Source organism: Musa acuminata, chromosome BXJ2-8 (genome assembly GCF_036884655.1).
Source record: "Musa acuminata AAA Group cultivar baxijiao chromosome BXJ2-8, Cavendish_Baxijiao_AAA, whole genome shotgun sequence".
Classification (NCBI taxonomy): domain Eukaryota; kingdom Viridiplantae; phylum Streptophyta; class Magnoliopsida; order Zingiberales; family Musaceae; genus Musa; species Musa acuminata.
In genome coordinates this window covers 33,779,642-33,789,806 of record NC_088345.1, presented here as the reverse complement: position 1 = coordinate 33,789,806, position 10,165 = coordinate 33,779,642, and positions in this window count along the sequence as shown.

Genomic DNA, 10,165 nt, shown 5'->3' with positions numbered 1-10,165 from the left:
TATTCTTTTTGGAAAAAGTTGGAAAGTCTCTATGAAAGAAAAACAGCTAGCAACAAAGCTTTTTTGATCAGAAAACTTGTGAATCTAAAATATAGAGAGGGTGCTTCTATTACTGAGCATTTGAATGAAATGCAAAGTATTACTAACTAGTTATCCTCTATGAAAATGTCTCTTGATGATGAGTTGCAGGCATTGTTACTTCTCAGTTTATTACTAGAAAGTTGGGAGACATTGGTGGTTTCCCTCAGTAATTCTGTGCCAGATGGTATTGTCACTATGAGTCAAGTAACAAGCAGTTTGTTAAATGAGGAGTTGAGAAGAAAGAGTTCAGCAACATCTCAGAATGATTCACAGGCACTTATCTCAGAGAACAGAGGAAGATCAAAGTCTAGAAGTAGTTCACGTATGAGTAGGAGCAAGTCAATATCAAGAAAAGATATTATTTGCTATAACTGTGGTGAGAAAGGACATTACAAGAACCAATATAAACAAGCTAAGAAAAGCAAGAAAAAGGGAAAAGAAGTGGAGTCTATAGAGTCAAAAGATAATATCACAACTATAGTGCAGGGTGGTGATTATTTGATTTTATCTCATTCTGATGATATTTTTTATTTTGTGTGTCAGGATCTTGAGTGGGTGATTGACACAGGTGCTTCTTATCATGCTACACCACGGAGGGAGTTTTTTGTTACATATAGGTCTGAAAATTTTGGTGTTGTCAAGATGGATAACTATGGCACAGTAGACATCATAGGCATGGGTGATATCCTTTTAAAGACCAACCTTGGCTGCAAATTGGTGCTTAAGGATGTGAGGTATGTGGTTGACTTGAGGCTGAATTTAATTTTAGTTGGAAGGCTAGATGATGAAGACTATGATATCAGATTTCATAGAGGGCAATGGAAGCTCAATAAGGGTTCTCTTGTTATAGCTAATAGAAAGAAATGTCTTACTTTGTACATGTTGCAGATTAAAGCTTATGGTGAGTAATTAAATGCTACAGAAAAAGACTTCAGCATAGAGTTGTGGCATAGGCGACTAGGACACAAGAGCGAGAAGGGGCTGCAAGCTCTTTCCAAGAGAGAGGTATTGCCAGACCTCAGAGATATACATCTGAACCCTAGTATTGATTGTTTGGCTGGTAAACAACATAGAGTTTCATTTGCTAGTCTTGCTTTATCTAGAAAAATGTATGCCTTAGACCGTGTTTATACAAATATATATGGTCCTTTGATGACAAAAACTCCTGGTGGATCTATTGATGTTCTTGGTAAAGTGGTGCACTTTATTTTATCACTTTTATAGATAATTTTTCCAGAAAAGTTTAGGCTTATGCTTTGAAGATCAAAGATCGGGTTATTAATGTCTTCAAAGAGTTCCATGATAGGGTTGAAAGGGAGATAAAAAGACAATTGAAATACATAAGATCAGATAATGGTGGTAAGTATACAGGATTATTTAATGATTACTGTAGGTCACATAGGATCCAACATGAGATGACAATTCCTGGTACACCTCAGCATAATGCAATTACAGAGAGGATGAATCGTACCATTATGGAAAAGATCAGATGTATGCTTTCACAGGCCAAGCTACCTAAAAGGTTTTGGGATGAGGCTTTGAGGACTGCAGTTGATGTGATCAACTTATCATCATGTACAGCCCTAGATTGTGATGTTGTAGAGCATGTATGGTCAATGAAAGATGTTTCCTACAAGCATTTGAGAGTGTTTGGTTATCATGCATTTGTACATATTCCAAACAATGAGAGGTCCAAGTTGGATGGTAAGACTAAAGAATTTTTTTTTTTTGGTTACTCACATGATCATTTTGGTTACAGGCTTTGGGATTTAGAAAAGCAGAAGGTGTTTAGAAGCAGAGATGTAGTCTTATTTAAGGATCAAACTTTTGAAGATTTGAAGAAGGCACCAGCTAATACTTCTACAGAAGGATTAGCAGATTGTGACCCAATTACTCCTCCAGTATATCAGGGTGATGGGAGAGATGTACAGGAAAATAGTGTAGAGCCTGATGTTGATATACCTGCAGGACATGTTAAGCAAGAAGAAGTTGGAGAGCAACTTCCCGCAGAACCTCAGTTGAGAAGATCTTCTAGACAACATCAACCTTCTATATGATGCTTATTGATACAGGTGAACCAGAGAGTTACCATGAAGCAGTTAAAAGTGAGCAGAAAGAGAAGTGGTTAGTTGCTATATAGGAAGAGATGGATGCTCTTCAGAAGAACCACACTTATGATTTGGTGCTACTACCAAATGGAATAAAGGCCTTGAAGAAAAAGTGGGTTTTCAGGTTGAAGACTCAAGAATATTGTTCTCAACCAAAGTATAAAGCTAGATTGGTTATGAAAGGCTTTGGTCAAAAGAAAGGAATTGCTTTGAAGAGATTTTTTTTCCTATTGTTAAAATGTCTTCTATTCGTGTTGCTCTTGGTATTGCCGCTAGCCAAGACTTGGAGGTTGAGCAGTTAGATGTGAAGATAGCTTTCCTTCATGGGGATTTGGAGGAGGAAATTTATATGTAGCAACCAGAAGGCTTCAAAGTCAAAGGTAAAGAGAACTTTGTCTAAAAATTGAAGAAGAGCTTGTATGGGCTAAAGCAAGCTCCAAGACAGTGGTACAAAAAGTTTGATTCATTTATGACAGAAAATAAATACAAAAGAATGGCTTCAGATCATTGTGTATTCATCAAATGGTTTAGTGAGGATTTTATTATTCTCTTACTTTATATTGATGACATGCTTATTCTTGGGAAAGATATGTCTAAAATTAACAAATTGAAGAAGGAACTGAGTGAGTCTTTTGAATGAAGGACATGGGGCCAATAAAGCAAATACTCGGTATGCAGATTTCCCGTGATAGGAAAAATAAGAAGATTTTATTGTCACTGGAGAAATACATCGAGAAGGTATTGGAAAGATTCAGTATAAGCAATGTAAAACCAGTTGGTTCTCCTCTTACAGGTCACTTCAAGTTGTGCTCAGAACAGAGTCCATCAAGTGATGAGGAGAAGGAGAAAATGCAAAAGGTTCCTTATGCTTTAGCTATTGGAAGTTTAATGTATGCAATGGTATGTATGAGGCCACACATCACATATGCAGTTGGTGTTACTAGCAGATTTCTTGCAAATCCAAGCAAAGAGCACTGGCCAGCAGTGAAGTGGATTTTTAGATATCTCAGAGGGAGCTCTAAGGTTTGTTTAAGCTTTGGAAATGGACCACATGTATTGACATGTTACACAGATGCAGATATGGCAAGAGATATAGATACGAGGAAGTCTACTTCAGGTTATATACCTACTTTTGCAAGGGGAGCTGGATCATGGCAATCCAGGTTGCAAAGGTGTATTTATTGCTCTCTCCACCATATAAGCAGAATATATTGCTGCTATAGAGGTATGCAAAAAAATGTTATGGATAAAAGAATTCTTACAAGAATTAGGGCTGAAATAGAAAAATTATGTGGTGCATTGTCATCCATTTGTGTAAGAACCCAATGTTTCATTCCAAGTCAAAGCATATAGATGTCAGATACCACTGGATTCAAAATATATTTGAAGAGAAGCAGTTGCAGCTTCAGAAAATCCACACAGATGACAACGAAGCAGACATGTTGACAAAGACTTTACCAAAAGAAAGACAAGAGATATGCCGACAGCTGGTCGGTATGACTTCACATTGAGGAGTCATAGGAAAGCCTCCCTTATAGGCTGAAGGGGGAGATTGTTGAGCTGACAACCCATATTCAGTCCAATGTGGGCTTTATCAGCCCACATCTCATTCCCTCTTAACCTAACCTTAATTAACATTAGGGGGGGTGTGGTGGCTGCCAAAAAAAAACTCCATAAATAGGGCAATAAGATCAGAGATCTTCGCAGCAGAAAATAGGAGAAGAAAAAGGCAGAAAAATAAGAGAAAGAAAGGGAAGAAAACAAGGACAACGCAGAGAGACTATTCTCAATCATCTAGCAGTGTTCTCATCTCAGGTTAGATCAAATCTACAGTAGACTCTTGCTGTGATTACTTGGGGAGGTTTTAGATATTGTGGACAGTTACGTGATCCTTATATCCCAGTTGTTCTCTTGTGATTATTGCTAGGGTTTAGGGCAAGAGATTGAGATTTGTATATTCATTATTCTCATAGTGGATTATCTCTTGTTTACCCCGTGGTTTTTACCCTTCATATTTGAGGGGTTTTCCATATATATTTTGGTGTTCTATTTAATTGTGATTTCATTTAATTCCACTGCATATCATGGCCTGCTAGTATTTGTTCATATACAAAAGTTATTTCCGCTTTATATCCCATCATTGAGTTATCGATTTATAGTAATTCATTGCAATAATCCATATAAAAAATTTAATAAAATCCCTCAAAAAATAAGCTATACTTAACCTAAAAATTTAACTACATTCCACTATCAAATTTTCTAATAATTCAATCTATGATCAAATAAACTAGCTAGCATTAATCAAACCATCACATAATTTTAAGAAAAAAATTATTTCACTTTCCTAGCTGACCAAATGATCTTGAATTATTATAAAATTTTGTACAAAACTAGAAGACATATAAAACTAAATACACACCAAATTTTAGCTTAAAATAAAATTATTTTGAGGCTAAACTATCTTTCTAATTCAACTACTAATACATATTATATTCTACTAAAACTAGGTTAAAACTATCTGAACTTATAAATCTCATATCTTGGTGTATAGAGGTGTTATTTACTCAATTCCAAATCTCATAGAACCCTGATAGAATCTTTTAACATATCAAATAGCTAAAGCCTAATCATATCCTAAGGGGGTTAGTTAAGCTAAAACGAAACTCCTAAATAAAATAAGGGATTTTGAGTACCTCATATTTTGACCATAATAATTTTATTCACTGATCTCAGATTAAGGTCATACTGTTAAGATCATGAATGACATTAAGAGAGGGGGGGTGGGGGGGTGGGTGTGAATTAGTGCTTACATCAAAATTCGTTAGTTTGGGAATTCTTTTTCGATGAAAACTGATATTGGAAAGATGTAAATTTGAAAACACATTCGTTAGCATAGTGAAAGTAAGAAATTAGTTTGCACTGAAAATGAAAAGCTTAAAATGTAAACTAGATTTATAGTGGTTCCATCGTCGTGACCTACATCCACTTCTGATTCCTCTTTACTCAAGGCCACCGGCTTCCACGATCGATTTTCTTTCGATGGACGACGATCAACTACCCTTACAACTCTTTCTCCTTTTCACAAGCTCAGGAGAGAACCTTTACACCTCTCTTTTAGACCTCACTCCTCCATTAGAAAACTTCTAACTCTAAGAGGAAGAGACTCTAAATCCTATGAGAGTTTCCAATTTTTCTCAAGTATTCTTTCCCCCCTTTGAACTCAATTTTGTTCTTAGCCAAGCAGAAATATCTAGGGTATTTATAGACCTCAAATGACTTCAAAAATGAAGCCAAAAAAGATCTTATCTTAAGTTTCTCATGTCCTTGTAGTACCACCACATGTGCTGGGCAGTATTACCACCTACAATACTAACACTAGGTAGTACCATCACCTAGTCTGGCGATACCACCACCTAACATGCTCTGGGAGAGTGTGTCTAGGCGATACAATTGCCAAACCTTGTTATAGGTCACTAAATGGACTAAACAACATGCCCAATTCAGCCTTAATTCAAGCCCAATTAGCCTCTAATTGAGTTGACATTGTTTCATCCCAAAATCAACTCAATTAGTCCGAAACTAACTCGTTCTAGACACACAATTACAAGCATGAATCCTATGTTGTCCAACATGTCATTGGTTCATCCAATGCTTCATTCGATCCTTCGGCGTATTATCTAATCGGCATGTTGACTCCCGCAACTTTCGATCCCTTGGCGTAATGTTTGATCCTTCGGCCTGATGCCCGAACTCATGACATGAAGCCTTCTGCCGATATATCAATCGATCCGCTGGCCCAACGTCTAATCTTCTGACATATTTCACTCTGGCTCAACGTCTGATTCATATATATATATATATATATAGTCCTTTTGTTTGTTGTTTGTGTGGTGCTGATAATGACTTTATTATGTATATTTTTTTTCATTGTAAGTTTGTACAAAGGGTTTTCTCAACTTTTTGAGAGAAAATTGGGGGTTTCATTCTAAGTTCATGGATGCTTGACTCAAAGAAGAGAATGATTGATTATAGTCCTCTAACCCTAATAGCACTTATACGTAGATTTTCTGGTTAATATGGAAGGCCAAGAATGATCATATTTTTAGTGGCAATAAAATCACCCTAGTAGTGATTTTTACTTATGTTCTAGTGCATTTTAGTTTATTATTACCTCAATATGATAAGACTAGAGGAGATCTCATAGTTGTGTTGGTTAAATGGAGCTTCTTGAAAAAGGGCTAATAAAATTAAATGCAAATGGCTCATACGCCAAGCAAACAAAGGTAGGGGAACTTGGTTTTATTCTTAGAATTCATATTGGCTCTTATATTCTTGTAGGGGGCAGATTTATTAAAGGCCTTTAGGGTCGAGCTTATCGCTTTTATGGAGGGATTAATTGTTGCTAAACAGGAATACACCTCAGATCATTATATAATTGGTCTCTCATAATATCATTCATATTTTAGATAAATGAACTTGAATCTCATATTTTAATGATGAAATCAATTGATAAGTGTTTATGATTTGATCTGCGTTTTTAGTGATGCAAGATGCTTCGATCAGGATGAGACAATTAAAGCACGAAGAATCATGTTGGGTCGGTGGAATATGTCAGAAGATTGGACGTCGAGCTGGAGGATCGGTCGACGTATCCACAGAAGGCATCGGGCCATGGATTCGGGTATCAAGCCAAGAAGAACGAATATTATGCCAAGGATATCGGAGTTACGAAATCAACTGGCCGATTGGACAATAGGCCGCAAGAGAGGACGATGTGCCGAAGAATCGGACGAAGCGTCGATGGACCAATGACATACCGAACAACATGATTCAAGCTTAGTAATAATTGTCTAAATCGAAGTATGTTTTTACATGTGCAGGATTAACTACGATAGCAAGGCATGAAGCAAAATGAAGTCTTGAAGTCAAGGACACGATTTCATTGGGAGTTCGAGAGTTCGTCGGAAGTTCTGTAGGAACTAGCCGAGAAGTCCATAAGCTTGCCGAAAGAAGCTCGTCAGAACTCGCCAAGAAGATCGTCGTGAAGTCTAGGAGTTTGCCAGAAGTCCATTGAAACAAAAGTTCACCGGAAGCTCGCCGGAAGAAACCAAGACCTAGGGACTTGTTTAGCTTAAGTATGCCTTAGATTTCATAGTTAGCACGTAATTAGGAATGGATTTGGGTCAACCCAATTAGGGGCCAGTTGGGCCCATATATATGTATGTATACATATACATGTATATATACATATACATATATATATACATATACATATACATATATATATACATATACATATATATATGTATATGTATATATATATATATGTATATGTATATGTATATATATATGTATATATATATAAATATATATACATATATATGTATACATATATAAATATATAAATATATATGTATACATATATAAATATATACATATATTTATATGTATACAAATATATATATATATATATATACAAATATATATATATACAAATAAATAAATATATATATATATATACAAATATATATATATATATATATATATATATATATATACATATATATATACAAATATATATATATATACATATATATATATATACATATATATATATATATATATATACATATATATATATATATATATATATATATATATATATATATATACATGTTAGGATCAAGACCACTAAGAGGGGGGTGAATTAGTGCAGCGAAAAACTTACGAGGATTAAAACTGCATTCGTATAATGAAATCGTTTCCGACGTAAAACCGTTTTCGGAAACTTAACTTGAAAGCAAGTTCGTAAAGGAGTGCATCAAAAGTAATAAGGAAGTAAAGCATATGGAGGTTTGCAGTAAAGATAGAAAACAGAAAGTAAATGCAAACCAAGATTTAGAGTGGTTCGGTCAATCTTGACCTACATCCACTTTTGGCTTCCTCCTCCGATGAGATCACCGACGTCCACTAGAGGCCTTCCTTCAATAGGCGAAGGCCAACCACTCTTTTACAGTTTCACTCCTTTTGACGGGTTTAGGAGACAACCCTTACAGAATTTTCTCTCCTCTCTTAAAAGATCAAAACTTACAAGAAAAAAGGGAGGAGAACTTTTAGCCTTTACAACACTTTTGAGCTCTAAAAATTACATAATAAGATTGGATTTTCTGTACCCTTTTATGCAGGAAATGGTGGGGTTTATATAGGCCCCAAATTGGTTTGAATTTGGAGCTCAAAAATATCATCTCCCGGATTTTCAGGGTCCTGGTGGTACTACCTCTAGACTGGGCGGTACGACCGCCTGACAGAGCTCGGAGACCGAGCTCTGGCGGTGCCACCACCTGACTGGGGCGGTTCCACTGCCCAGTTTTCCTGGGAGACTAAGCTCTTGGGTGATGCTACCGTCGATCCAAGCGGTGCCACCGTCGGCCAAAAAATCTAGGTCCGAATGGGCTGATCCATTTGGCCCAATTTGGGTCTGTCAAGAGCCCAATTGCTCCCAGATTAAGATAATGGGATCACCTCCTATTCCTAGCTTAATCTACATGCTAACTATGATATTTCTTAAGACATTTACTGCAACTTGCTCCGGTGCATCAATCGCTTCCGGCGAACATCCGATGAACCCTCGGTGATGCCCGACGGACTTCTGGCAAACTCCTGGACTTGCGACGATCCACTTGGCATGCCTGAGATTTCCAAAACAAACTCAAATCAATACAAGAAACATCACCACAGGCATGTTGGGTTGGGTTGGGTAAGGTAATAAGACACTTATTGACAACCCTAGAGATTGATTGTCCTTTTGGGTCATATTTTCAAATCCACCTATCCTTGTCGGGGAAACAAAACCAAATTCAAATCAGAAACCATCAAAATAAACCTCAACCCCAAAACCGCACAATAATAAATCAGAATCTAATTTGTTGTTTGTAATGAAACAACTAATAGAAACATCCAAGTCTAGTAAATCAGGATCGAAGGAAATAGGTTTGAATGAAAAAGAATGTTAAACACCTAATTGTCACACTTATAACATTAATAGACCTACCATCTTGAACTAAAAAAAGAAGAGAGACCCGACAGTCCATAACATATAACAAAAGCCTTGAACTAAAGAAAGAGATACCTGATTTTGCAACTTAGGTTCAAAAGCAGAGGCCGCAAGTCCTTTAGGAGAGATTTACGAGCCCAATTACTTGAAATTGAATGATTGTTCTCTCACCTCAAGAATATTACAAATCTCATGCTTAATATTAGTATAAATAAGACACCGAAAGAAGATTTTTTTATTATTTTTAAGAAATTAATCCTTTGATTCATTAGAAATTATAAATTTTAAAAATATCAATGATAGCTTGGCAAGATCTTTTAATAACTCTAAAACATAGTAAAATGGCATCAACATATATCAAATGGGATATTCAAACTCTATGTTTAAAATGAAAAAGATTTAAGTTTTTAAAAATCATCAACCTAGTTAAGTATAAGCAATTAAGAGACCAAAATATATAGATAGGGGACTAAGGAAGGTTCCCCCATTAATGATACAAGAGAAATCGGGGAGAAAATACAAGATATAATCCAAGAGATAAATTTATCGAAGAAACTTTACTATCTTTAAAATGTTCATAATAGTCTCCCATGACAATATATCGTAAACCGATTTTAAATTAATTTTTAACAGAACAAAAAGATTCTTTTCATTAGAATCATAACATAAAAAGAACGAACAATCTCCAAGAGGACAATAAGAATATTATAAATTAATTTTTAACAAAAGACAAAGATTCTTTCCATTAGAATCATAATATAAAAAGAATGAACAATCTCCGGGAGGACAATAAGGATATTATCTCGGATGCCTCTATCAAAAATGAAAACAAATTACACATTTAAGATAAGATAGGTTTAAGCATATTAGCAATCATCTTAATGAAAATCTTATAACAAAAATCATTTAGGAATAACAACAA